The sequence below is a fragment of the Heloderma suspectum genome, chromosome 4 (genome assembly GCF_057233095.1).
Source record: "Heloderma suspectum isolate Gila_16-S chromosome 4, 16-S_ref, whole genome shotgun sequence".
Lineage (NCBI taxonomy): Eukaryota > Metazoa > Chordata > Lepidosauria > Squamata > Helodermatidae > Heloderma > Heloderma suspectum.
This window is the reverse complement of record NC_139461.1, coordinates 68,676,919-68,702,956: the sequence shown is the minus strand read 5'-3', so window position 1 is coordinate 68,702,956 and position 26,038 is coordinate 68,676,919. Positions and strand designations below refer to the sequence as shown.

At 43.9% G+C, this 26,038-nt stretch overlaps 1 long non-coding RNA gene across 1 annotated transcript; it reads right to left on the bottom strand.

The window, feature by feature from the left end:
* Positions 1-258: 258 nt before the first annotated feature.
* LOC146346982 (uncharacterized) lies at positions 259-23,564 on the bottom strand. The gene is made up of 5 exons (XR_014789842.1): positions 23,290-23,564; positions 9,235-9,295; positions 3,199-3,313; positions 1,113-1,208; positions 259-782 (listed from the first exon to the last, which is right to left on the bottom strand). It is a non-coding gene; the product is annotated as an uncharacterized LOC146346982 (long non-coding RNA).
* Between the last annotated feature and the right edge of the window lie 2,474 nt (positions 23,565-26,038).

Below are 26,038 nucleotides of genomic sequence, written 5' to 3'. Positions count from 1 at the left end.
CAGCCTCAGCATGGATGTTGAAATCCCCCAGCACTAGCCATTGGGACTAGTAGACATTGATAGCCTTTTCCAAATTCCTCCAGGAATTTGTCCAACCGCCTTTTAATGCCATACAAATTGGTGGCCATCACTACATCCTGTGGTAGCAAATTCCATAGTCTAACTATGCGCTGTGTGAAGAAGGACTTCCTAATGATGTTTAATGTCAGGATACAGGACATAACAAAGTGAAAAGAACTTACAGTTGTTACGTATTTTCAGAGTGTCACTGATGAACCAAACAATGCTGGAAATCATCAACTGTGTTTGCTTTGCTCAAGAAATACCCCAAAGTGAGCAACAAAGGGCCCAATCCTATGCATGAGTGACTGGGGAATGCTGGGAGTTGTAGGACTGTTTTCTGCCTAAAGATGCAGAGGATTGCACCCTAAAACTGCAGTCATATTATACTCACTTACCTTCTGAGTAAGCATGTACATAACTGGAACATAAATTAATTAGGCCATTTGTGGTTTCAGTTTTCAAAACATGAATGAGAGACCTTTTTCTTTTTTTCTTTTTCTTTTAGACATTGAACTTCCTTTTCATTTGGAATCCTGCCATCTCAGAAAGTATCTTTAGAAAGCAGATGATTGTCATAGGAATCTCTGTACATTCTGCTGGGGTGTGTGCAGCATTTATAGTTATTATCCATGCACAGTAAAATGTGTGCCTTGTTTCTGGGCGAAATCTTTTCATTCTTTTGAAGGGCATGTTTCAACAGTACAGGTTATCTGGCTCCACTGAAAGGCAAAGTAAAAATATGACTGTGTCCTCCCTACAAAGAGATATATGACACTACTGTCACAGTATTCCTTACCATAGAATTTTCCAGCACATTAAATAGAAGGTAACACCTACAAAGTGCTGGGTTGAGGTTTCAGCTCTACCCACTGGGAATTTAATAAAAGGACACTGACCTGCAGAGGACATGCAAATAAATGATCCCTTTCATAAGCCACATTTGAAAGGTTCCAGAGGTTAATTGAAAGGTTCAGAGCCAAACTGTTTCCCTCTCCCAGGAGTCCACCCTTAATTCATCATCACATAATCAGGTTTTTAAAATGACTTACATCAGTGAATGGGTCAGTTTTAAGTGCGCTGACAGGGCCAAAGCACTCATACTTGAGATCTAGTTGCAATGAAGTGCCCCAGCTTGATTTTGGAAGCTGGGTCACATCCGAAAGAGAGAGAGAGAGAGAGAGAGAGAGAGAGAGAGAGACTGTTTATTGCTGTTTTATTATTTATAATATATTTTGTATCCACCCAATAGCCACCATTCTTCTCCGGGCAGATTACAACCATGAGCACTTCATGAGCTTTTATGCACTGCATCTGCCTCTGCTCAGGCATTTGTCTGAACACACAGGGGCCAAAAGTGAACAGGGGCTGAGGTGCATGCAAACAACATCACCCCATGTGCAGGTGATATTCTTTGTGTTCACCAGGAAGGGCTGAAGAGGGTTTCTAAGTTTCTCAGCTGAACGTGCTTGGAAGCCTCCATATGACCGGGAACCCAGAGAAGGCAAGTTTCCGGATTTCAGTGAGGCTTCAAAGTGCATCCACCTGGACATTATTAGAAGGCCCCTTCACACCTTTGCACTAAATGTGCAAAGATCAGGGTTGGAGCAGATGGGGCAAGGACATAGGCACCCCGATGCCCCATCTCCTCTTTTAGCCTCGTGTGTTCAGGCAAATGCCTGAACAGGGCTGTTGCCAGTCTTAAACAGAGACTGGCAGCTGGTGGCCTCAGAGCTCAAGCTGCAGCCCTGTCAGAGCTGCTGACCTAACAGTTTTACCCTGCCTTTTGCACCTCAGACACTTTAACCATCTGCTTCTCAGTGTGAATATCAAGAGAGGCTTTGGCAGAGCCCTCCACTTATTCAGCTTTTTCTTGCGACCGCACGAGTCAAGGCACAGGCTCATGAGAGGAAGCAGCTGAGATGTACGAGGGAGAGCTTTGCCCAAGCCTCTGCTGCTTTTCTCACTGGAGAGAAACAGGGTCTCCAACATGGGGCCAATGCTGGTGCCCACAGACACCTTTCTTGGTGTCCACAAGACTCCTTGCCTCCCCACCCCAGTTTTTATTTTGTTTCTTATGACTTTTAAAATAAAAATAATACTTGGGAGGCTGGCATGTTGCAAAGCAAAGGGCACCATCTTTTATTTGGTTCAAGACAGTGGTTTTGCATTTTAGAGCTCAGGCACAGCCCTCACCTCTGCCATGTACTTAGGCTTTTGGATAAGTAACCTTTCTTTTAGTCTCACCACTTTACCTTCTGGGAAACGAGTGTTGTTGTGAGTGGCCATGCTCACCATGGCAGCCATTTTATGAGAGCACCCAGAACACTCCTGGGCTAAATACTTGGCTCATGCAGGAGTGGCATAAATGATGCTGGGCTTTGAGGCTTAGCGCATTCCAGATCACAGGGGCCAAGTAGGCCAAACTGCACATGCTGCAGGAGATCTGTGATCGGATCTCACACAACCTTTTTGTCTGTGTTTGAAAGCAGATGCTGGCAGCTCCAATTTTGATAGGAACAGTGGCACTAGGGAAGGGGTGGATTAACTTTGCCCTTCCATGCTGCTATCTAAATTCCTCCCCCCTACAAAAAAAGCTGCCTTGCTAGGGAAAAATATGGGTTCAAAATGCCCCTGGACTAACAGCATCTGGAGGAGAGCAATTTAGATCAGGAAAACAGCACATGGGGGAAGTGTTAAAACCCCCTTTTCCAGTACCAGTGGTACAATCAGAACTGAAACTCCTTACATCTGCTTCCAAGTACAAATAGAATTGTCAGGAGTTCCAATAATGGATCTACAGTCTTGCATGCAGTTTGGCCCTGAGACCAGCACAGAGGTGGTGTGGATTGGACCTAATGAGGTTCACATCTTTATTTTGTGGCACTAAGTGCTCATTTAGAAATGGCCTGTACATTAATCCAGCCCACATTTGACGGCTCAGTGCTTAACCGCAATCATATCTGATGCTCAAATCCTGGATTGTCTTGTACACGTACCTTTCTTATTATCCTCATCCATCACAGTGGCAAGGCCAACCTCTCTCCTTTACTTTTCATTGCAGGTTGGTTCAAGATGGCATGATATAGTACCAGAGAAAGGATTTATATCCAAGAGTGAACATTCAGCAACACATACCGTACAGCTCTAAGTAATGCAGCCTTTCTTTCATCCAGTGCTCATTTTCCTTCTGTTGACTCCCATTACCATCCAAGCACCCTTCCTGCCTGAGGCCAGCCTCCGGCTTGTTTATCTGCAATAGGGTAGGAGAGCAGTGGGATGAGACAAGGTAGAAGCAAAGCAGCTGAATGATATATGTAATAAATCATTGTTACAACCTACATGGAAAGCTCCTCAAACCTCCAGCCTTTCTGTTTATTGCCAGAAAACTCAGGGTCGATTCATACACATTCTCTCTGCAGAAGGTAATCTCTGCATTCAATCGTTGGTCACAATTACTTAACGAGTGATCACATGAATGGCTCAAGCAAATGCTGGGTTCTTCTGAATGTCTTAGTTTTTTAAATCAATCTTGCGAGGGGAGGGGAGAGGAGTATATTGCCTACAAAATAGCTTGCCACCTGGTTCTCACCAGGATGTAATGATTAATATCTGATTTACATGTGTAGTGTGCCTTACCACAAGCTGTCAGGCAGGTAGCCCCAATTATACGTAGCAAAGATAAGCTTTGCTTGTCCTTGAGTTCAAAGTCTAAAGAAAAGTGGGAGGAAAATTCAGGTAGTAATAATTTTCAAATGTCCCTCCTGAAGGAAACAAGGTAATTGTGAAAACTGCACTTTTAACATGGGCTCAAACAGCTATTTATTTTGCACAGAATAAAAATGCCTAAGTCCACATAGGGACATGACATCCTCATCAGATTCACTTGGTGATATTTCCTGAGCATACTTTCAAGTTCAAACATGTTCGAGGTACTTGCCCAACCCTGCAAAGACTACACTCATCCTGTGTGAAGCAAAGGACAGGAGCACAACCTGATCAAGACATGATCCAATAACTTTGGAGTCTCAACAACCAGCCACGCAATTGACATCAGTCCTCACACAATTTGTTGTTGTTGTTCAGTCGTTCAGTCGTGTCTGACTCTTCGTGACCCCATGGACCATAGCACGCCAGGCCTTCATGTCCTCTACTCTCTCCCAGAGCATGCTCAACTCAAGTTCATATTCACTGCATCAGTGATGCTATCTAGCCATCCCATCCTCTGCCGTCCCCTTCTCCTTTTGCCTTCAGTCTTTCCCAGCATCAGGGTCTTTTCCAGAGAGTTTTCTCTTCGTATTAGGTGGCCAAAATATTTGAGCTTCAGCTTCAGTATCTGTTCTTCCAATGAGCAGTCAGGGTTGATTTCCTTTACGATGGACTGATTTGACCTCCTTGCAGTCCAGGGGACTCGTAAGAGTCTACTCCAGCACCACAGTTCGAAAGCATCAATTCTTCGGCGCTCAGCCTTCCTTATAGCCCAGCTCTCACAGCCGTACATTACTACTGGGAAAACCATAGTTTTGATTAGATGGACCTTTGTCGGCAAGGTGATGTCTCTGCTTCTTACTATGCTGTCTAGGTTTGCCATAGCTTTCCTCCCAAGGAGCAAGTGTCTTTTAATTTCATGGCTACAGTAGGGATGGCGGAGAATTTCTCCACAAATCTCCAGGAGGCCGAATGCCAACGCATTCGACCCCCCGAAATTGGTGGGGAAATTCTCCGCCGGCCCCCCGCCCCCCCCCCAGGATGGGACTTACCGTGGCCGAATGTCCCTCTCGGCGGCGGGTCCCAGCGGCGGTTTGGCGGCGGTTCAGCGGGGGCGGCGGCCGGTCTCCCGACCGGCTGCCGCCGGCGCCATTGCAAAAAAAAAAAGTAAAGTAAAAAAACCCCACACACCCGTGATAGGCTACGTAACGATTTACGTAGCCTATCACGGCTAGATTTCCAAAGTCAGCCGTGATAGGCTACGTAAATCGTTATGTAGCCTATCACGGGTGACTTTGGGGGGGAAAAAAGCACGTACGCAAATGGCGGTGCCCATGGGCACCGCCATTTGCGTACGCGCTTTATTTTTCCCCCCAAAGTCACCCGTGATAGGCTACATGACGATTTACGTAGCCTATCATGGCTGACTTTGGAAATCTAGCCGTGATACGCTACGTAAATCGTTACGTAGCCTATCACGGGTGTGTGGGGTTTTTTTACTTTACTTTTTTTTCGCGGCTGGGGAGACGGGGCGCTTCTCCCCGGCCTGAATTTCAGCCAGGCGAGGCGGGGCGCCACCCCCCCGGCCTGAACTTCGGGGGGAGAAGCGAAGCGCCTCACCTCCACCGCGAAGCAAGCTGCGGGACCAGATAAGTCCCTTTTGTCCATCCCTAGGCTACAGTCACCGTCTGCGGTGATCTTGGAGCCCAAGAACATAAAATCTGTCACTGCTTCCATTTCTTCCCCTTCCATATGCCAGGAAGTGATGGGGCCAGATGCCATGATCTTCATTTTTTTAATGTTGAGTTTCAAACCAGCTTTTGCACTCTCCTCTTTCACCCTCAACAAGAGGCTCTTGAGATCCTCTTTCCTTTCTGCCATTAGGGTGGTATCATCTGCGTATCTGAGGTTGTTGATAATTCTCCTGGCAATCTTAATTACGACCTGTGATTCATCCAACCCGGCGTTTCTCATGATGTACTCAGCATATAAGTTAAATAGGCAGGTCGACAAGATGCAGCCTTGTCGTACTCCTTTCCCAATTTGGAACCACTCGGTTGTTCCATGTCTGGTTCTTACTGTTGCTTCTTGACCCTTGTACAGGTTTCTCAGGAGACAGGTAAGGTGATCTGGTACTCCCATCTCTTTAAGAATTTGCCACAGTTTGTTGTGATCCACACAATCAAAGGCTTTAGCATAGTCAATGAAGCAGAAATAGACGTTCTTCTGGAATTCTCTTGCTTTCTGCACGATCCAGCGAATGTTGGTGATTTGATCTCTAGCTTGTACTTCCCAAACCCAGCTTGTACTTCCGGTAGTTCTCGGTTCACATACTGCTGAAGTCTAGGTTGTAGGATTTTGAGCATAACCTTGCTGGCATGTGAAATGAGCGCAATTGTACGGTAGTTTGATCACTCTTTGGCATTGCCCTTCTTTGGAATTGGAATGTAAACTGACTTTTTCCAGTCCTGTCTTCACACAATACATGGGGATATTATGACTTATCTCATGTAGTGTTGAGAGTATAACTGAATTTTGGAGGGGGAGGGTAATGTAGCACAGTGCAAAACCAATGTCTATTATGAGGTTTTGTTGTCATTGCAAATATGAATCCAGAACTGTCAGTCTGTGAAGGTAGATGAAGGATGGCTCAGGCAAAATCCTTACTGGAGACCAAGATGACTAGACCATCTGGTGCCATGCATGATCTAAGTAAGTGTCCTATTTTCTGGCAGAATAACATTTTTCTTCAAAAACTAATTTTGAGGTGGGGGTTAGCATAACATAATATATCATCATTATTTGATTATTGCAAGAAAGGGCAACTCATGGCTCATGTGCCAGGCACAATTTTGTTTTCATTGTGTCTTTGGAAGGCCTGGGCATCCTGTGCCACACAGCCTGGCATTGCAGATGTTTATGCCACCTTTTGACTTGGTTTCTATCCTCTTTCTGCAACATGCAAGCCACATTCCTTTGCTTCATCACTCACTGCACTGTGTAGAGTTTGCAGTGCCTGACCTCCAAAACCGTCAAAGCCATGCACTGAAATCTGATAGTTGATGTGCTACTCAGCCTGGCTACTAAGAAAGGAAACTAAAAATGGTCCCAACACTTTTGCAACACTGGCTGGCAGAGAGCTACCTACTGTTTAAAAAAGACATACCATCAATGTGCTGCTATATTTTTTCATATTTTTAAATACATTTATGAACCACACCCTCCACTCAAAAGCTGCTTGGGGTGGTATCCAGTGCAAATACCGTTAAAAACTTCACATCACAAAACAATAAGCACAGGAGCATAACCATAAATAAGATATAATCCAAGAACTAGAGAGTGAGAGAAAACAACATCATGCTGTATTAAAAGCCTGCCAAAATAAAGTGGGCTTCTTTTTTGGTGCTTCTGAAATGTGTAAATGGGGTCCTCCTTACTATTACCCCCCACCCCCGGTCCTTCAGAATTGTGGCAAATTAGCCTATTTGCAGTCTCACTTTGTCAGGTTCCTTTTCTGTTACCTACTCCACCTCCTGTTCCTGTTGACAGCTGAAACATACAAGGAAATTGACAAGGCAAGGCTACACATATGGAACAGCTGAATCTGCACTCTTGTGCATTTGCAAAATACCAGGGAGATCTTTTAATGACCCCATTTGTTCAAATAGTAAGATCCAGAAGAAGAAGAAGAAGAAGAAGAAGAAGAGGAGGAGGAGGAGGAGGAGGAGGAGGAGGAGGAGGAGGAGGAGGAGGAATCAAATTTGCTCAAATTTTTGTTTGTATAAATGGTGCCCCCCCCCAAAAAAATGTGCAAAGCATTTCCAAAATTGAGGGGGGGATTGCTATAGTCTTCTGCCATTTACTAGAATGGAAACACTGCAGAAAATCCCATTGGGCTCAAATGGAATGGAATTCTCAGTTTCGCACATCCCTGTGATTCACACACACACACACACACACAGAGAGAGAGAGAGAGAGAGAGAGATGTCACATTTTAACTTGATGGGATTTATTTCATGATTAATTGTTTTATCTTATATTTTAAGATATACCTGCCTTGGGTATAGGAAGATTTTCACCTTCTACTCATTAGCCACTAATAAACGTGCTACATATATTTATATTTGTTCCAGATATATCTGTCTTATGGATATAATTTAATGTCCCCTATTCCCAGCTTCATCAGAGGTTCTGCTGCTTCAGACAACTTTCCTGGCTCTTCAACAGACCAAAGAATTTGTTGGAAGTATTGTCTTTCATAAAATATGAGTTTTGAAAGAAATGTCTTTGCCAATAAAGACGCAGTTGAGAAAGGTTGAGCCACTTGAGGAGAAGTTTCTATTCATGTATTTTTAATTTCTGAAAACAAATATAAACAAAAGCCTAAGTTCAGAGAACTTATTTAATCACATTTAACTCCTGCTGATTTAAATAGGACTTAAGTTAGCCAAATTAAATTGTGCCACTGATTTCATGCACAGCTAACTTTCCCTAGGTTAGTGGGGGGTGGCCTTTTTAAAGATGGGTTTTCTATGGTTAATGACCACCATTTTTACTGGTATTACATTAAAGCAGTTCCCACAAAGACTAAAGTTTCTAGAATTTATGTTAGAGAGCCCTCCAGATAACTGAAATATATTGTTATTTGTGACTGTAAAATTCTATTAAAAAGAACAAAATCCCCATGCAACTATTGATTTATGTCTGTTTTACAACTGGTTTTAATTATAGAAAATATAAAAACTGTACAGTTCTCCAATACTGCACAATTCATGGGAAATCTATGGCAAGAAATCAATTGTCATATAAGAGGAACTAATTTCATGCCTTAAAAAGTGCTAAACAAATTTAGTAACGTTTTGATAAATCTGAAAGACACTCCTTCATCAATATTATAATCTAGCAATTGGGCAATTGAATTGTTTGGTGCAGAAAAGTTAGGAAGTGCTTAGAAGGAAATTTTTAGAAAAGAAAAAAGTATCAATATTACTTTGATTAGAACCACATTAAAAAAGAGAATAAATCAACACATGCAATTGTGTGATGAACAACCCCTTAACTGCTCCTTGAAAAGCCCAGTGTCTTATTTGACCTAGTGTCAGTTTCTCTTCCTGCAAGCGGCGGGGAGAAGAGACTTTCATTACTGATTTCCTTTTATTACTAGCCCTGGCTTAAAACTGCAAGAATACTCAAATGACTCTCCAAGCCAGATTTAAAGGGCAATGACCACTGTCTAAATAAGCATTGACAACCCTAAGAGTGAGACTGCACTATGAGGAAACAGTTCACCTGCTGCAGTGTGCATATGTTAAAGGGAGTCATAAATATTTTAAATAGGTACCATCCAAAACATGAATGATGGTTAAAAAAAAGGCCTTCTTTTCTCAAGCCTTAAGAAGATTCTTAGTTCATATGAAGGATTTCTGCAGGATCTGGCATGAAATGGGTAATATAACAGAAACTTGCCTATAGAAATAGGTGGACATGCTGCAGCACTCACAGGATATCACTCTCCTTTTTCTTTTTACTGTAAAAAAATAAAATAACCCTCAGCATGTGCTAAAGATTAGAGGTTTGTTATTCTCAACTAAAACATTTTTTTTTCTAATTTAAAATAACAACAACAATTTAATACAATCCTGTATATTTTCCCATTGGAAAAAATGCATTTCTGAGAATAAAGGAGATGCAACAAAGCAACAACATAAAGTAAAACTAAAAAAAAAGTAACAGCAACAGCACAGATAATGAAACTCTTTATACTCTCAGTCAATTTAAACTGCAATCCTTCCTCATCCAGTTTAGTTCCCCAAAATCTCATTAAAATTGGCAGTGATGTGTTTTTAATGTTGAAATACTATTTAATTTTGTCATCTGCCTTAGCAGAGGTTAATATAATATCTAAATGATTTTTTTTTTTTTGCAAACAAACAACGTCTTTCTGGAGAATGAAAACAAATTTGAACCTGTCTCTAATATATCTTGCCACAAACAAAAGCAAGCCATCACAAGCTGTAGGGAACTAGAGCTCCAGAACTTTACAATAGAAGTTTTCTTTTTGACCAGCATTTGCTTCAGAACCTGCCATCATTTTGATTATATATCAAACTGTACCTAGTGGAATTCAACTTTTTCTCCCTGCAGCAGCCAACAACTGAGTTATTCCATGGCTGCAAAATACATGTATCTGGATTTCTTCCACATCTTCTTCTGTTAACCCAGTGTTAATGCTTCCAAGTCTTTCCCAAAGTTTGACTGATGCTACTGCAAGGCACACCTGATCCCTTGCACTGCTGTATAGGTGCATCACAATAGCTCTATCTTGCTTTTTACAAGTCTAATTATATTCAGAAAAATTATTAGCACTGATTTTATTTTAAACTAGCTAAAGGCTCTTCATTTTTGATGGGTGGGTGAAGAGAAAGGTATGGAGAGTTCCAGTCCTTCCCCCAACTCTAACAGCATAAGAACACAAGAAGAGCTATGCTGGATCAAACCAAGTGTCCATCTCATCCAGCATTCTGTTCACAAAGTGGCCAACCAGATGCCTGCAGGAACCACAAGTAGGACACGAGTGCAACAGCACCCTCCTGCTCATGTTTCCCAGCATCTCTGATACTGGAGTGGCATATGCCCATCAGGTGTAGTAGACATTGATAGCCTTATCCTCCATTATTTGTCTAGCTCCCTTTTAAAGCCATCCAAATTGGAGACAATCACTACATCTTTTGGTAGTGGATTTCACTGTGTGAAGAAGTACTTCATCTACCCTGAATCTCCCACCAATCAGCTTCATGGGGTGACCCCAGGTTCTAATATTATGAGAGAGGGAGAATAACCTCCCTATCCACTTTCTCTACACCATGAATATTTTGTACATCTCTCTTATGTCTCCCTTTACTTCCCTTACACCCTTAACTTCCTTACATCTCCTCACCCACTTTCCATCCAGCACTGAGACCTTTGCTTCAAGAAGAACCAGGGATGGGACTAGACTGCTCAAGTTCCACCAAACCTGGTTCCACTAAATCAAATATGGCCTCCATGTCCTTAGGAGGAAATAAGGAAAACTCCCCTCTCCCAACCCAGTAGCATCTCTACCCCTCATCTTGAACCAGGATCCTTTTTTGGTGTGTATGTTTATGAAGCCTCAGAAATAGATTCACTGTTCTAAGGAATCCTGGATCTTTCTTTAGGTGGTAGGGAAGGAACATTACATCCCACTTCTCATAGGGTCCTCATTAGTGATGGCAGGTGTTGTCTCCAAGTGCTGACTTTTCTTTTCTCCAAAGGAATGAATGGCAGCTCTTCGCTGATATTGGGGAAAAGTACAGGTGTGCACTCGGTGACACAACTGAGGAAGAAACTGAATTGGGCTGATGTCCCTGTTGATCCCAGTGACTGCAGTGAGAAGTTTGCATCCCAGACTGTAACAACTGAGAACCAAGCTAGTTCCTATCCACATTGCTGTGTTTTGTTTCTCAGTCACATGGGAAACAGAATGAGCAGTGCTCCAAAAGTTCTCGAATTAGGGGCAAGGTAAAATTGAGGTATGAAATCTCAAGTCAATTGTTTGGATGTGCAACAAAAATTGGGGTGTGAAAAAACTAAACATTGGCTCCCTGAGCTCCTACCTCTAATGGTTCTGGACCAGGAGTCCTTAGATCATGGGTCCCCAAACTTTTTGGACCCGTGGGCACATTTGGGAATTTGAGAAACTGCTGTGGGATCTACCACAAAATGCCTAATCAGTGGATTTGTTACAGTTTTACTTTGTCTGAGCTATCTGTCTATAGTTCAGTATTTATTTGGGGAGCCTTCAGCTGCCTGTTTACTCCCTATAGCAGACAGCTCAAACAAAGTAAAACTGTAACAGTTGGTGTCCCACGTTGGGTGCCACTTGTTACAGATTTGGGCCTTTGTTGAGTGTTATTGATCTATAGTTCCAGTATTTTTTGTGAACCGCCCAGAGAACTTTGGCTATGGGACGGTATAGAAATATAATAAATGAAATGAAATTTAGTATGGCTTTGGCTGTCAGTTAACTACCTATAGCTGATCAATACACTTCAAACAAAGTGTACACCAAAAGTGTTGTAGGTAGATTCAATTTTGGTTTTGCACCAATGAGAATTCGTAAAGGAAAACCTTTTTTGAACCATTTTTCATTTTTATTAGAAATATACTTGTTGCATTACATCAAAATATATTATGATTATAAAAACACTTCTTGTTATTAAACAGAGCATTGTTAAAGATCCTTAGATCTTAATAGCTTAGCAGGAAACAGAATTTCCTAAACATTTTTTGTTCTTAGGCTTTTAGTCCTAATACTTTAAAAAGGAGAGATCTCATTCTAAGAACCAAGTTCCTCATTCAGTACTGAACAGGCTATTCAGCTGACAGTCAGATACACAGTCCTGGTGAACTTCTAATAAGAAGCGTCCACATTCTGAAATCAGCACATATTTATACTTTTTGGTGTAGCTTTCCCTGAGCTGTAAACTAAGCATGTGGCTCTTTTTTATTTCTCCTTGTATTGCTTTTATTGTAATTGCAATTGTTTTTAATGTTGTGCTTTTAATATTGTATTTTAAATGTGATTTTAATATTTGTATGTGAACTGCTTGGGAATTTTATTATATTTAACACTATATAAATATCACAAATTAATAAATAAAATAAATATAACTTACCTCATAACTAATGTTATCTACTGTCCCATAAATTAGGGCAAAGCAAGCAGCTCCTCTATATTTCTATATTTATCAAAGCAAGCAGCTCCTCTATATTTCCATCACTTCTAGGAGCCTTTGCCAAGGGAGGTGTGTGTGTGTGGGGGGGGGGGTCAGCGGTGGTCCCATTCCTTTTTTCCTTCCCTTTGATGTTGCCATCCTTCTCCTTAAACAAATTTTGCTGGTCCTCAAATATTGTTGGTATTCTCTAATCCATAAACACTAAAACACTACATTTGGGACTCATCAGCCCTGTGTTCTCCTAATTAGATAGGAGTTTCAAAACAGCTTTGAGTAGATGTCTTTACTCCAGAAAACTAACCTTGGAGTCCAGCCCTTCTGCTGCTCTGCAAAATGTGCCAGTGAAAGCCCCATAAATTTTTGGCTGACTTCTTAATGTACTTTTCTGAAGGCAGGGGGGATCCAAATATGTCAATGAGCAGACTATGGAGTGAAATGACTCCTGACAATAAACAAAACACAGATGGAACAAAATCCATACATCTGTAGATGAGGTCTCTAGGCATCTATCTTTGCCTTTAACTAATTGGTGCTAAACTAGGAATTCAATACTTGTTTCATATTTTGAATCTGTTTTCCTGTAGAAGCCGAAGAGAGCAAAGAGCATGATCTGAAGTTTGGGTGAGGAAGGGAGATGCAACATTTTAAGAGTGGCAGATAGCTTGATAGCATTTTCATGGCCTTAAGTTGAAGAGAGGAAAATACCATTCCTCCTCTGGTGCTAATTCTGTAATGGCTTTCAAGGGCATGTAGCGGCTAGTCTCAGTGTCATCACCAACATAACTTCCCCTCAATCTTCAGTGCAGTTTCGGAAAAAAAATTAAGTGGGAAAGATATAATGCATAAACATATATGTGCTTCTTTAAAAAGTAAAAATAAAGAAGTCAGACAACCTGCTTTAGGCAGGACAGCAGGTGCAAGATTAAGGACTTATTCTTGATCCAGCAAATTTGCTGGTGTGTGTATTTGTACTATATCAGTTGCAAACCTTGGTTTACACTGAAGAAGCCCCTCAAAAATATTACGCCTTTCTGCATGGATTGAATTTAACCACGAAAAAAGACTCAGGGGGTTAGGGTGGAAAAGGAACGTGCAGTTGGAACCCAGAGGCTGAATGACAGATGTGCATAAACAAGGCATAAGTCAACTTAACCCAGCAAGTGGTTTGGGTGCTATTGCGAGAATGTAAAAATAAAATAAAATAAAATAAAATAAAATAAAATAAAATAAAAAGAGCCATGTTGGATCAGACCAAGGGTCATCTAGTTGAGCATTCTGTTCATACAGTGGTCACTCAGTTGCCTGTGGGAAACCCAAAAGTAGGACATCAGTGCAACAGTACCCTCCCACCCATGTTCCAAGCAACCGGTAATAAAGTAAATAACAAAGAAGATGTTTGGATCAGGCCTACACAGAAGTGCAAGAGGAGGGGTGTGGAGTACAGATAGATGGATCTGACAATCTCAGTGTAGCAGATATGGTCGGATGTTCAAGGTTAAGCTCCTTCCATCCCATTTCTGCATACGATTCCAAGTTGTTGGTTTAAAAAAAAAAACGTGTGCATCTTCTCAGATGTATGCATTTATGTTCACATTTTCCCAATTACTTTTCATTAATTATATTGCCATTTTGTGCACACTTTTCTCAAATATAGAGCATTTCTACATGAGGCTGTTAATCTGCTGTATCTACTTTCAGTTTCATCACAGAATTGAGATCCAAGCATTACACGAAGATCATTTCCTTTTCTGCTTTTCCACTACATAACCTCTAGGTGGCACTGTGGCATAGCAGAATAGTTCAATTAAACAAGTGGAAGAAACTTGTTTTTTCGTGTTTAGCTTTTTGCTTTCACAAATACCACATTTTCCCTGCTCTAAAGAAACTCGCCGAAAGTGCTTTTTAAAAACAGAAGCAAAACATCATCTAACGTACCCATAAATAACTGTGAGTAGGGAATGATGAGCACACAATAAATGCCTCATGTAGAAATGCTCATATGAATTTTGTACACACTGTTCAGTAATATGCACATTTTTGTGTGCATCCCCCCCCCCCATAAGCTACATCACCAAGCTTGGAAAAGTGTGGATTTGGAGAGTTGTGAATTTGCTAAATTCATATTAAAAACCTGGCAGTCTGAATTAGCACCCATCCCCAGGGTGGACTGAGTAGCAGCCTCTTGCCTGAGCCTCCCCACTTTCATAGACAGAGAGTGAGCAAACTGAACTGTGCATCCCCAGCCATTGGAGCACATACACAGAGTGGTCAACCAAGCTAAGAGATGGGCTTTTCTTTCAGCTTTTTGGGGAGGTGGTATTTGGGCAGCAGCTCATGCTATGCCCCTCACAGTCCTCCCCCTCCCCACCATTGTGATTCAACAACCGAGTCCTTCACCTTGAGAGTGACAGCAATTCCCAACCCTTTGGGCCAGGTGATGCCAGGGCCCCTAAGCAGGAAGCTGAGTTGATAGGAAGTACAAAGTCACCTTCAATCCTGTGCATGTTTACACAGATGTCAGTCCCAAGGGTGCTTGCGCTTAAGGAAATGTGTATAGGATTGCAGCCTTAGTCCCCATAGTTTGAAGGCATGAATCACCCATTTTCTTCTACAATGAAACTGATTTGGGGTGTTTTGAAAGGGCAGCAAATTGTTAGTTATCATATTTATTTTATTGTATTGTCAGCATAGGGACAGACAGTTGGGGTTTTCCTGCCTGTAGTGTCAAAATGGCTTGGCTAGCCTTGGGTACCATGAACCTTAACTTTGGGGTGCAAGGGTGGGGGGCATCATTTGCTGTCTTACCTCAGGCAGCAAAATGCCTTAGGTCATCCCTGTGTAAGCATATAAATATGTGTCTATGCTTATCCAAGCAAGTATGCTGATGAATTTTTAGTATGAGAAGGCATCACAATATCCAGTGTAGCAATGCATGATAATCTGGTCTTCTGTCAGTGATGGGTGCCCAGGGTTGGTTTATTGATTCATTGACACATCCTCATCACACCCCTGCCTGCTGATATTAAAACCCACAAACCTGCTGCATCTGCTTAGTGGGAAAGTCTGATCTTCAGTGTATACTCAAAATAAAAGAGTGCTCCTGATATGGAGGGCTTACATGCTACAGTAACATGAGCAATACAATAATACTGTGCTGCCAGTTGATTAAATAACATCTTCAAATACAAACATTAAGAAGTGGCAGCTGCCCATTTTCTTTGCGGATTTTATGTTGCCATCTGGTCCTGTAATTTCCAGATGGAAGTTGTGCAATGAACTTCCACTGGAAGTTTTAAAAGGAATTCTACCTACTTGATATTTGTTTGGCAGCACCCTACCCATGTTCCAACAGCTAGCATTGATGGATGAAAATGGAAGGCATGATACGTTTTGTGCATTATAGTGGCAAAACATTTTTTTCTAGGGATGTCAGAGAATTTCACCACAAATCTCGGGGAGGCCGAATGTCAGCACATTCGGCCCCCTGAAATCGGTGACGAAACGGTCTGCCAGCCCCACCTGGGACGGGACTTACCTTGGGCGAATCCTCCTGGCAGTGGCGGCTCTGGCGGCGGTTCAGCGGCGGTTCGGCAGCAGCGGCTGCGGTGGCCGGTCTTCTGACTGGCTGCCGCCGCTGCCACCATTTCCAGTAAAAAAAAAAAAACAAACGTGATAGGCTACGTAAAGATTTATGTAGCCTATCATGGCTAGATTTTTAAAAAATACCGTGATAGGCTACGTAAATGTTTATGTAGCCTATCATGGCTGAGTAAAAAAAACAAGAACAAAACCGCGCATACGCAAATGGCGGCGCCCATGGGCGCCGCCATTTGCGTTCCTTATTTTGTCACGTCTAGTCTACGTAAACATTTACGTAGACTACAGCGAAAATACGGGGAACGCAAATAGCATAGCATCTACGCTATTTGTGATCCCCTTATTTTCACCGTAGTCTATGTAAATGTTTACGTAGACTAGACGTGCCAAAATAAGGAACGCAAATGGTGGCGCCCATGGGCGCCGCCATTTGCGTACGTGCGGTTTTTTGTTTTTTGTTTTACTCAGCCATGATAGGCTACATAAACATTTACGTAGCCTATCATGGCTGACTGCAGGGACGCAAACAGCGGCAGCTACAGCCGCCGCCATTTGCGGCCCGGCCGGCCAGGATTCAGGGGTGGAGGGACGGAGTGCCTCCCCCCCCGGCCAGAATTTCAGGGGGGGGGACAGAGCGCCTCCCCCCCCCACGAATCAAATTTCGTTACAGGTAAGTGACTTTCGTACATCCCTATTTTTTTCATGGATGTCTTTTGTTAAATGCTGCAGTGGAACTAGGGAAGATAAAGTTTGGAACCATTGTCAGGTAAAATCATCTGATGGTGCCCTTTTGGTGAAAGGGTTCCTGAGGTTTCAATGCAGGAAAGTTACCAGAAAGAATGCAGAGTAAGCTGAAGAAAAAGGGAGAAGAATAAGAATTGGAAAAACCGGTGTGTGCACATGCAAAACTGACTGTGGAAAGTGAACAAGATGCAATTAATTAGCTGAGTTTGAGGGGAAACACTGGACAAAGAAACTTCCAAGATAAGCCCCAAATTTAGGGATGCTGGAGAGATCCACAATGGAACTAAATGAGTTCAGATCATTTTTATGAATCTGAGCCATGGATTCTGCAGTGGACTGGCTTTTCCCCTGTCAGGCAGAGTTCTGGACAACAATTTTCCTAACCTTTGGGGATTCTGTGCAAATTTTGTCATAGAAAAACACACCAATGCCTCCCCCCATCCAAAAATGTGCATTTCCCCCATAGGTGAAAGAGTGAAAAAAATTGGTCTATCAATGGAATTGGATTGTTTTAGTTTCCGAATTTGTGCAAATTCACATGTGTGAAAATGCGCAAATCCCCTCCCAAATGCAAATTTTTTACTCTTTAGACAGTGCGCTGCAGAATCTGTGGGTTGGATTCATGAAAATATGAACTCAACTCATTGGGTTCCATTGCAGATTTCTCTGACACCCCTAGTTATGTGTCTCCTGTAATGTCTAGTTAGGCCTTAATACTGAGCAAAATCAATTCATCAAGCATCCTGAAGGAAAATTCTATTGTAGGTGCAGTGTTATCTCAACCAGCATCCTATCTCTAGTAGTGGTAATTCCCAAATATCCCATAGTGGGATGGGTTTTACATATGGAGACACGTGGGAACACTTTCAGATTGTATAAGTCACAACTGAGACACTGGAGTGGAGATCAGAAGTTATCATCAATATTTCTAGCTCTGCACTGAATCCAGTGAAGTTCTTTGACCAGTAACTACCTGCCTGCCTTTGACCCAAAGATGAGTTCTGTCATTATTAAGGCTGAAGCCCTTTAGGGAGGAATGTCTTCATTTGTTAAGTTTATAGGGCTGTATCCAACAGTGTCATTCTGCAAACTCAATCTGAAGTAGGAGAGCTCCACCAAACTTTTTGTTGCACAACACAAGGGCTTGCACATCACACTTATGCAACTGCTTGTGGAACTTCATTTGTGCAAATGTCACTTTAATTGGGTTCTCCTCTTGTGCATAGTCTGGAACCTAGTTTCTGCTACCACAGTGTCATTTGCCCCAAGACTAGGGTTGGACGAATCCCCTACCTTCTGTTCTGGGGGGCAGGGGGTTCCGCAGAGGGGCCAGCCGCTCTGCTCCTGGCCCCTTGAAATCCTCCAGAGTGGCTCCGCATCTGGAGGATTCTGCGGAGCCGCACTCCAGCTCCCTAGCTCAGGTGATACGGTAATGGCTTCTGCCATTACTGTATTGCTGGGAGAAATACAGCCCCAAATAGCATAGTGGATGCCACTTGTGGCTGTAAAGCGCTGTTTTTTACCTGGATAGAGCCATAAATGGCCGAAACTCAGGGCTTTACAGCCGCAAGTGGCATGCACTACACCATTTGCAGCTGTATTTCTCCCAGCAATACAGTAATAGCAGCCACCATTACCGTATCGCCTGCTGGAGAGAGCTGGAGAGCCGCGCCGCACAAATTCCTCCGGAGCTGGAGGTAAATGGTGCCGTTCCACTGCGGAATCTGGAGGTCGGATTCTTTGGAATCCGGATTCATTTGAGTCTGCGGCGGAATTCTCCAACATCCCTACCCAAGACACAACTTATATAAGATAAACAGTTATACATATGCTTATACATGCATTATACATATATTATGCATTCTCATGAAAGAATATAAACTTGCTTTTCTGATTGTTTTTAGAACAGCATGTATGAAAAATATCATTTGAAAAGAAAGTATGGAAAATAGGCTTGAGGAAAAGGAGAGACGAGAAAATCTCAACAGAAAAGAGTTCGATGACCTGGTTACTATATGTCAATATAGTGAGTTTCATTGCTGTTCATAAGATTTTCTCACTAACCTGTATGGTTTGGAGATAAAAAAATTCAGAATCACATATGTATATCGAAGGAGTATAAATATTCCACTGCGTGTGTGTGCACACACAAAACTGAAATATTTCTGCTGGCTTTTTCTAATGCATGAGCACTTTCCAGGAGTTATAGAAAACAGTAGTGATGAACAGTGGGAAATACATAGAAATGTATTCATGGGTGCATTGGTGAATTTTGCCTGAACTTTGTGAAGAAACTGTCCAAATAGCCAGAGGTCTAGTTTAGATGCTTACCAGTGCAAACTGCAACTCTATGCATGCCTGCTCAGAAGTAACCCCCAACAAGTTCAGTGGGACTTACTCCCACATATGAGTGTATAGGAATGCAGCCTAAACCTGTAGAGTGTCTCTCTAAGCAACAAAGCATGCATGCTCCCACACAAGGAAACACACAGGTGTGCTGTAGCAGTGCATGATATGTGTACATAGTACAGTCACATATCCAGTAGTTAGATCTCCACCTAGTGATGCATGACAATTGCATTTTTGCTAGCAAACCATGCGAGCATGCCCTGTTTGAAGCCCTGAACATGAGCACGAGCACACACCCACTGAACATATTTGCAAATTGCCAAACACATGCCGGCATTCGTCTCATTCCTGATTCCAAGTGCGATTTGCAATTTCTTCAGTAGACTGAATCAGCCCTGCTTTTGCTTATGGAGATCGCTGATTGACTTGCACAAGTTTCCCAACTGCACAGAGGGAGCAGTGATCGCAAATGTGAACAAAAATCGGGCATGAAATGAGCAGTGAGATGATGCTTAGAGAATCCTGGTGATCTCAAAATGGACCCACAGCAGCTTTACCCCCCACAAGAGAAAAGATCCTCGTGGGAGAAAAGTGGCCTGGGTAAGACTCCCCCAAACGTCCATTCTTTTTTCCTAATTGCAGTATCCAGCAGGAAACTGGAAAGTAGGTCCTTTGCAGGCAGAAAGGGGGGAAATAGGGATGGCAGAGAATTCCACCATGGATTTCAGCGAGGCAGAATGCACTGGCATTCAGCTCCCCAAAATCCGTGGCAGAACAGACTGCCCCCTCAACCCCCCCGCACGGATTCCCCCTGGGATGAGGCTTACCTGGGGCAGATGTTCCGGATGGCAGCGAACCCGGCGGCTGCCAGCTGCCGCGGCTGCCATTGTCATCCTGGTCTTTGCCGTGACAGGCTACGTAAGTATTTATGTAGCCTATCACAGCAAGCTAAGCAAAAAAAAACAGCGTACACAAATGATGGTGCCGGCTACTGCGGCTGCCATTTGCGTTCCTATTTTTCACCGTTTTAGTCTACGTAAATATTTACATAGGCTATTACGGCGAAAAAAAGGGGAATGCAAATGGCAGTCAGTCCCCTTCAGCCAGCGATACGGCATGGCGGCCATATTGCTGGCAATCCGGAGCCAGAGGATCCGGCCAAAGAGGATTCTGCAGGGAGGCGGAGGTAAGTGTTCTGTTCCACCACAGACTCCTCATTGGAGTCTGTGGAGGAAATGTCCGCCATCCCTAGTTATGGGTCAACCTGTATTCCCCCAGGACCCTTTTAAGGACTATCACTCAGGAAGAGACTCTCAGAGTAAGAATGGGCAGGGCCGCAATGCACCTAAAATCCTACCTGATGCCTCTCCTTATAAACATTTGATTTAACCCAATGTTCCATGCAATGGATAGACTTCTGATTCTGAGAAAAGTGGGCCTTATGCTGGTCTGTAAACAGAGTCCAGAACCCTTCTGAAAATCCTCCATCTAAGCACAGTGCCACTCCCTGCTACAGGTCCAGTGCAATGGTTGCATGAGGAGCTCAATTCTAACCGAGCTGGGCCCCTTATGAAGAGGGCTATTGCCCCAAACCAGCCTTACTGCCCCTCTGTCCATTTCAACTAAGGCCCTGCCAACCCTTACATTTTTGGGGCAGCTGGAGCAAGCATGCTATCTGCAACAAATTGATCCTTCGTGTGATAATCTGCAGGTCTGGGCACAGAACCCCATGAACAATATCCTCAGCCAAGGAGGGTTGTTCTGTGGCCAGGATACGGCCACAGTCAGACATATCTCAAAAATCTGGCTTGGCAGCCAGCATTCTTTGTCCTTGATGTCCCAAGGAATGAAGAGGTCAATGACCAATCCACCCTCATTACAGGAATTCCTGCTGGAGAACCCCTGTATAATTGAGGAAACCAGGTGTCAATATGCCCATGCAGGTGACACCTTCTTCTGTCGCACCCTGTCCTGTTCCTATATCTCCCGGCTTGTCGGTGCCCTTTAAGTCCTGTTCCTGGAACAGGGAGGGAAGTACATCTACCAACTCACCCCTCAGTAACTTCTCCCCAGTAGCTAGCAGTAGATATTATTAATAGGTGGTAGTACCGCCAATTGGATTTGCATCTTTATCAGCCTTGACATATGGATCATCCATCCCTAAGGTCAAGTGGGATTGTGTCACAAGGCCAGGGCTACCCGCCCCTGCTATACTACAACCCCATGTAAGGCACCAAAAGTGGGGTGCAGGCAGCATCAGTCCCCAGGCAATGCAAGCGCAATGCCCATCTCACCACGATCCTGAGTTACTCCGGTGATGGCATCTGGAGCCAGGCGAGAGTTGGCCTCAAAGGCACAGCTCTGCCACTGCAGGCACCTGGGAGATGGTTGGTGTAAGGGGGGCGGGGAGTTGATCCAGCAGGTGCCAATGCTGCACCCGTACTAGACAAAGCTTCAATTGCATCCAGACACCCTGCAAAAGAGAACCACAAATTACATTGGGCCTGTCTCCTGTTTTGCGTGTGCCAGGAACCCCATGCCTCCTACGGGACAGGTAAAGGGGCAAGTATAAGCCCCAGTCTTTCTCCACAGCCTCCAGCCTTTCCAGGATTAAAGACAGGTCAGGTCCCTACTCCCCCTCTGAGGAGGAATCATGCCTCCTCCACAGCCTCTTGGTGGGAAGACGTGGTGCTTTCCCCTACCCTTTCTTACCCTTTCTTCCAACTTAGATGGAAGGGTATCACCCACCAAATGCCCCCTAACTCCTCCTCCTGGGTATGGGCAACCAAAGACCGCCACCTGCCTATGGGCTAACCAGCCTGAACTAAAAAGGTTCAGTATCCTTGGTCTACGCTGACAGGCAGCACCATCCAGGGTGGCAGACAGGGGCTTTCCCAGCAGTACCTGGAAACATCAGGGAATGAACCTGGGGCCTTCTGCATGCAAACTATATGCTCTCAAGATTAAACAGCACTTCCAGGGAAAATTAAGAGGCGGCCGCCAAACATATTAAAGTGGCTTTTAATTAGGAATGTATGGGATTCTCAGGCAGTCTCCGCTCCAAACACTGACCAGACCCAGCCTGATTAGCTTCAGCAAGGCGGCAGCCTCATGTACCTTCAGATCATGCCATCGGAGGTGAAAGGGGCTGAAAGGCCCAGAAGAGACAGGCCACCCGGTCACTCCCAAACACACCACCCTGTAGGCCCAGGACAAAAAGAGGGGAGGCCCAAAAGGCCCACTCACCAAACCTCCAAACCTTGGGCCTACAGGCCCACTAGAAGCAGCAGTGCCGCCTGTTTACTCTGAGATAGGCTGCGCTTGCGCAATTCAAAGAGCTGCGCTGTCCGGCAAGCAGGTAATGCCTCCGCCACACGTCTCCGCGAAAGCCCCAGCACCATTTGTGTTGGGCCCAACCAAAAGACTGTGGAGGCAAAGGGCATGGGGAGGAAGCCCAAGAGGGGCTCCAGGGACAGGCGACTTCGGATGCGGGGAGAGGCAAAACAGCTGCAGCACACCTGTGCCTCCATGCTCTGACCAATGCCGGGGCTCTGAGATGAGGGCAGGTGGCAGAGCACCAGCCGAGCTACTGCCCATGCTGACAAAAAGTGATCGGAGCTGCTGCCGCCACTGCCACATGATCCAGGGACAACACAAGGCCCAGAAGAAAGGAGCCGCTTGCTCACACAGCAGCAGAAGACACCCTGTCAGCAAACAGGCTGCTGCCTCTTTTTCGGCTGCAGGAGCGCATGCTATGTGCTCTGCAGCCACACTTCAAAGAGGCATTTAGGAGGGGCCCAGAGAGCTAAAAGTGCCTCTCGGGCTCCTCCCACACCCAGTGGTTCCACCAGAAACCGCCAATGGAGGTTGGCCATGTCTCTCTTCTCCCCCACTGCCTGCAACGCCCCTCCCCCCAGGACCAGGCAAGCCGGACGCAGGGTAGGGCACTCATGTGAAAGAGCTCTGTGCATGTACATCAGTTACTTATTAGTTATTTAATAAGTGAATATACCACTTAGCATATTTTTAAAATATATCTAAGTGGCTTGTGCCTAGGAATGTACAAATTGTGTACCTTCCGTGCCGCTTGACTTCCGCAGTTTGCAGCCAGTGCTCCGTTCTGCCGTTCACAAGCACCTGGAATTCTTCTCTATTTTTCGCTCTGAAAATTACGAAGATAAATCCATACTGACAACTGTAATTCTGGTGCCCAGCTGTCTCCGTGAGTCTGCATAACTTCTGTAAGAAGCACTATTTTTTGTAAATATTTACGTGGGTTTTTTTTTAATTGAAATCCTTGGTCTCTGTTTACTTTCAGCCAAAACACTTCCTCTTCCGAGGGGCTTCCCCAAAGAAGGCTGTCTTAGGTGTGCCTGAGCAATAAACTATTTGTTTAAAGCAACACTGTTTTAAAGAAAGAAAAAAACTTTTAAAATGACCATGCTGGTCCTGGAGTGCTCGGGCACACCTAAGACAGCCTTCTTCTGAGAAGCCCCTAGGAAGAGGAAGTGTTTTGGCTGAAAGTAAATGGATTTCAATTTTAAAAGAACACCCACAAACAAGGCAGTGAGCACAATTCATTTTGTTAAAAAACTTTTGTATTTATTATCGGAATATACTACACAGCGTTTTTATTTATGAAAATGTTGTGACTCTTTGCAGACGACAAAAAAAAAGCTGCATGACTGCTGGCTCTGCAGGACCTCATGGTGCCGTTCCACAGAGGATTCCGTGGTGCCGACTGAAGGGAATTCGATCCCATTTCAGTCTGTGGCGGAATTCTCTGACATCCCTACTTGTGCCAGCTGAAAAGAATGGGAGGGAAGCAGGGCCAGCCCAAGACATTTTCCTGCCTGAGGCAAAGGACAAGAAGGCACCTCCATCCATTCCAAGCGTGCAAAGTGACTGGACCAGCAGATGAATCTGTCTCCAACGTTGATGATGGGACTGCTTCCTCCACTGCACCTGAAGGCAACAGGCTAACATGGGGAGCGCAGCGCAGGCCTCATGGCACACAGCTCTCTTCCCCAACATTTTGCTACCACCTCCCAGCATCTCCCACTGGAGGCAACTGCTTCACTCCGCCGACTGGCAGGGCCAGCCCTGCAGGGAGAAGCTTTTGCCGCAGGCGTCGTGGGTGGATGGTGTAGGTGCGTGCGGTGCACATCAGCAGTAGGGTGAGGCTACCCCCTTGTGGCCTCGCACTTTCTCCCATTTTCTCTCAATGCCTGGGGGTATTGTGGGAACTCTTCCATGGTGGCTACCGGATACAGGGATTGTTCAGATCTGTGTTTCCATTTCCAAAGCAAAGCAAAGCATAAAGCACAAAACACAAAAAAGACTCCTTATTTTTGACCCTGTGCTTAGCAGCTCACCACCACATTCAAAAGATGTGACCTGTTCACAACGTTGCCTACAGAAAACAAAGTACTTGATATTTTTTTAGTGCACCCCTTACGTTTTGGACATGATTCTAACATGTTATTATGGGAAATATTATTGTTTATTGTATGTTAACAAAATCAAATATTTTGCAGTGAGGAACTATGACTGACAGTCACAGACCCAGGCTTATTTTGAACATCATCTCTGCCTTCTTTAATTAGGATGGAACATCTGTTTTATAGTGAGTGAAGAGCTGTCATTATGTTCCTCCAACCTAAAAAAAATAATAATTTAACTTGAATCACCTCTATTGAAATCAAATTATAGTGCATTAGCAACATAGCAAGGAATTCCTGCTAAGTTCTACAAAAGATTTCTGTTGCTTTATCCCTTAAGGGTCACCTAAGCATGTACAAGGCCCCTTGACATAGATCCCTTTCTGGCCAAACATTCTTAAGAGAAATTTACCTCTCCTATTTCCCAGCAATATTTATGTTCTTCACACCTTGTGGAACTTCATATGCCACTGTAATGAAAAGCAGTCTGAACACACTGCAAAACTAGATAGACAAGGGAGATCTGGAGAGCCAGCCACAGACATTTTGTTATGTCTGTGCAAAGGGCAAAGGGCAAGATGGTGATAGAAGCCACTCACTTCTACAGTGGTGACAGCACAGTATCTCCCATTGTACTTGAGGGCAGCAGGGCAGGCTAGCTTAGGGGGAAATATCAGTCCGTGTGCAGACACAACTCTGTCCACCTAAGAGGGCAGTGGCCAGGCCAATCAGGGCCAATGAATGGGGGTTGCTACAGCTGCCACCCAACACCTCCCCCCCCATCCTAGCATCCACTGCCTGAGGTGGCCACCTCACTCCACCTAATGGTATAGCCCATCCTGGAAATTTGTAATGTATCTTATGTATTGTATATCTATAATATCGCCTTTTTAAAGCCAGCCAAGACAGTTTACACAAATTTCAGAACACTAAAACCATAGTCACATAAAATTATAGTAAAACATCAAAAACAACCTTTAAAAGCCATAATAACCATAAGGATCAGGATCTCCTGTGGGTTAAAAAAAAAAAAAGTGAATTAGCAGCCCTGTGCAGCTGCTTTGAAAACTGCTCGCTCCTAGGTGAAATGGACTCCTAATGTTGTTACAAGCTCAGTCAGGGTCAGTGGGGGAAGAGAAGGGCAGCTGCTGCAAACAACCTTTAGAATTGGACATGAAGAATGCTCTCTTCACCAAAGAACCAGAACCTGTAACTATAACCAAGTGAAGAAGCAACACAGGCTGTCCCTCAACCATAGTTATGTATCTATAGCAGATAAAAAAAATTGCATTCTCCTTTCCCTTGCATGCACAAATCTCCCCCATTCTTCCCCTGACAATGTTAACTGTAATTAGTTCATCATCATTAATGGTAGCTTCATGC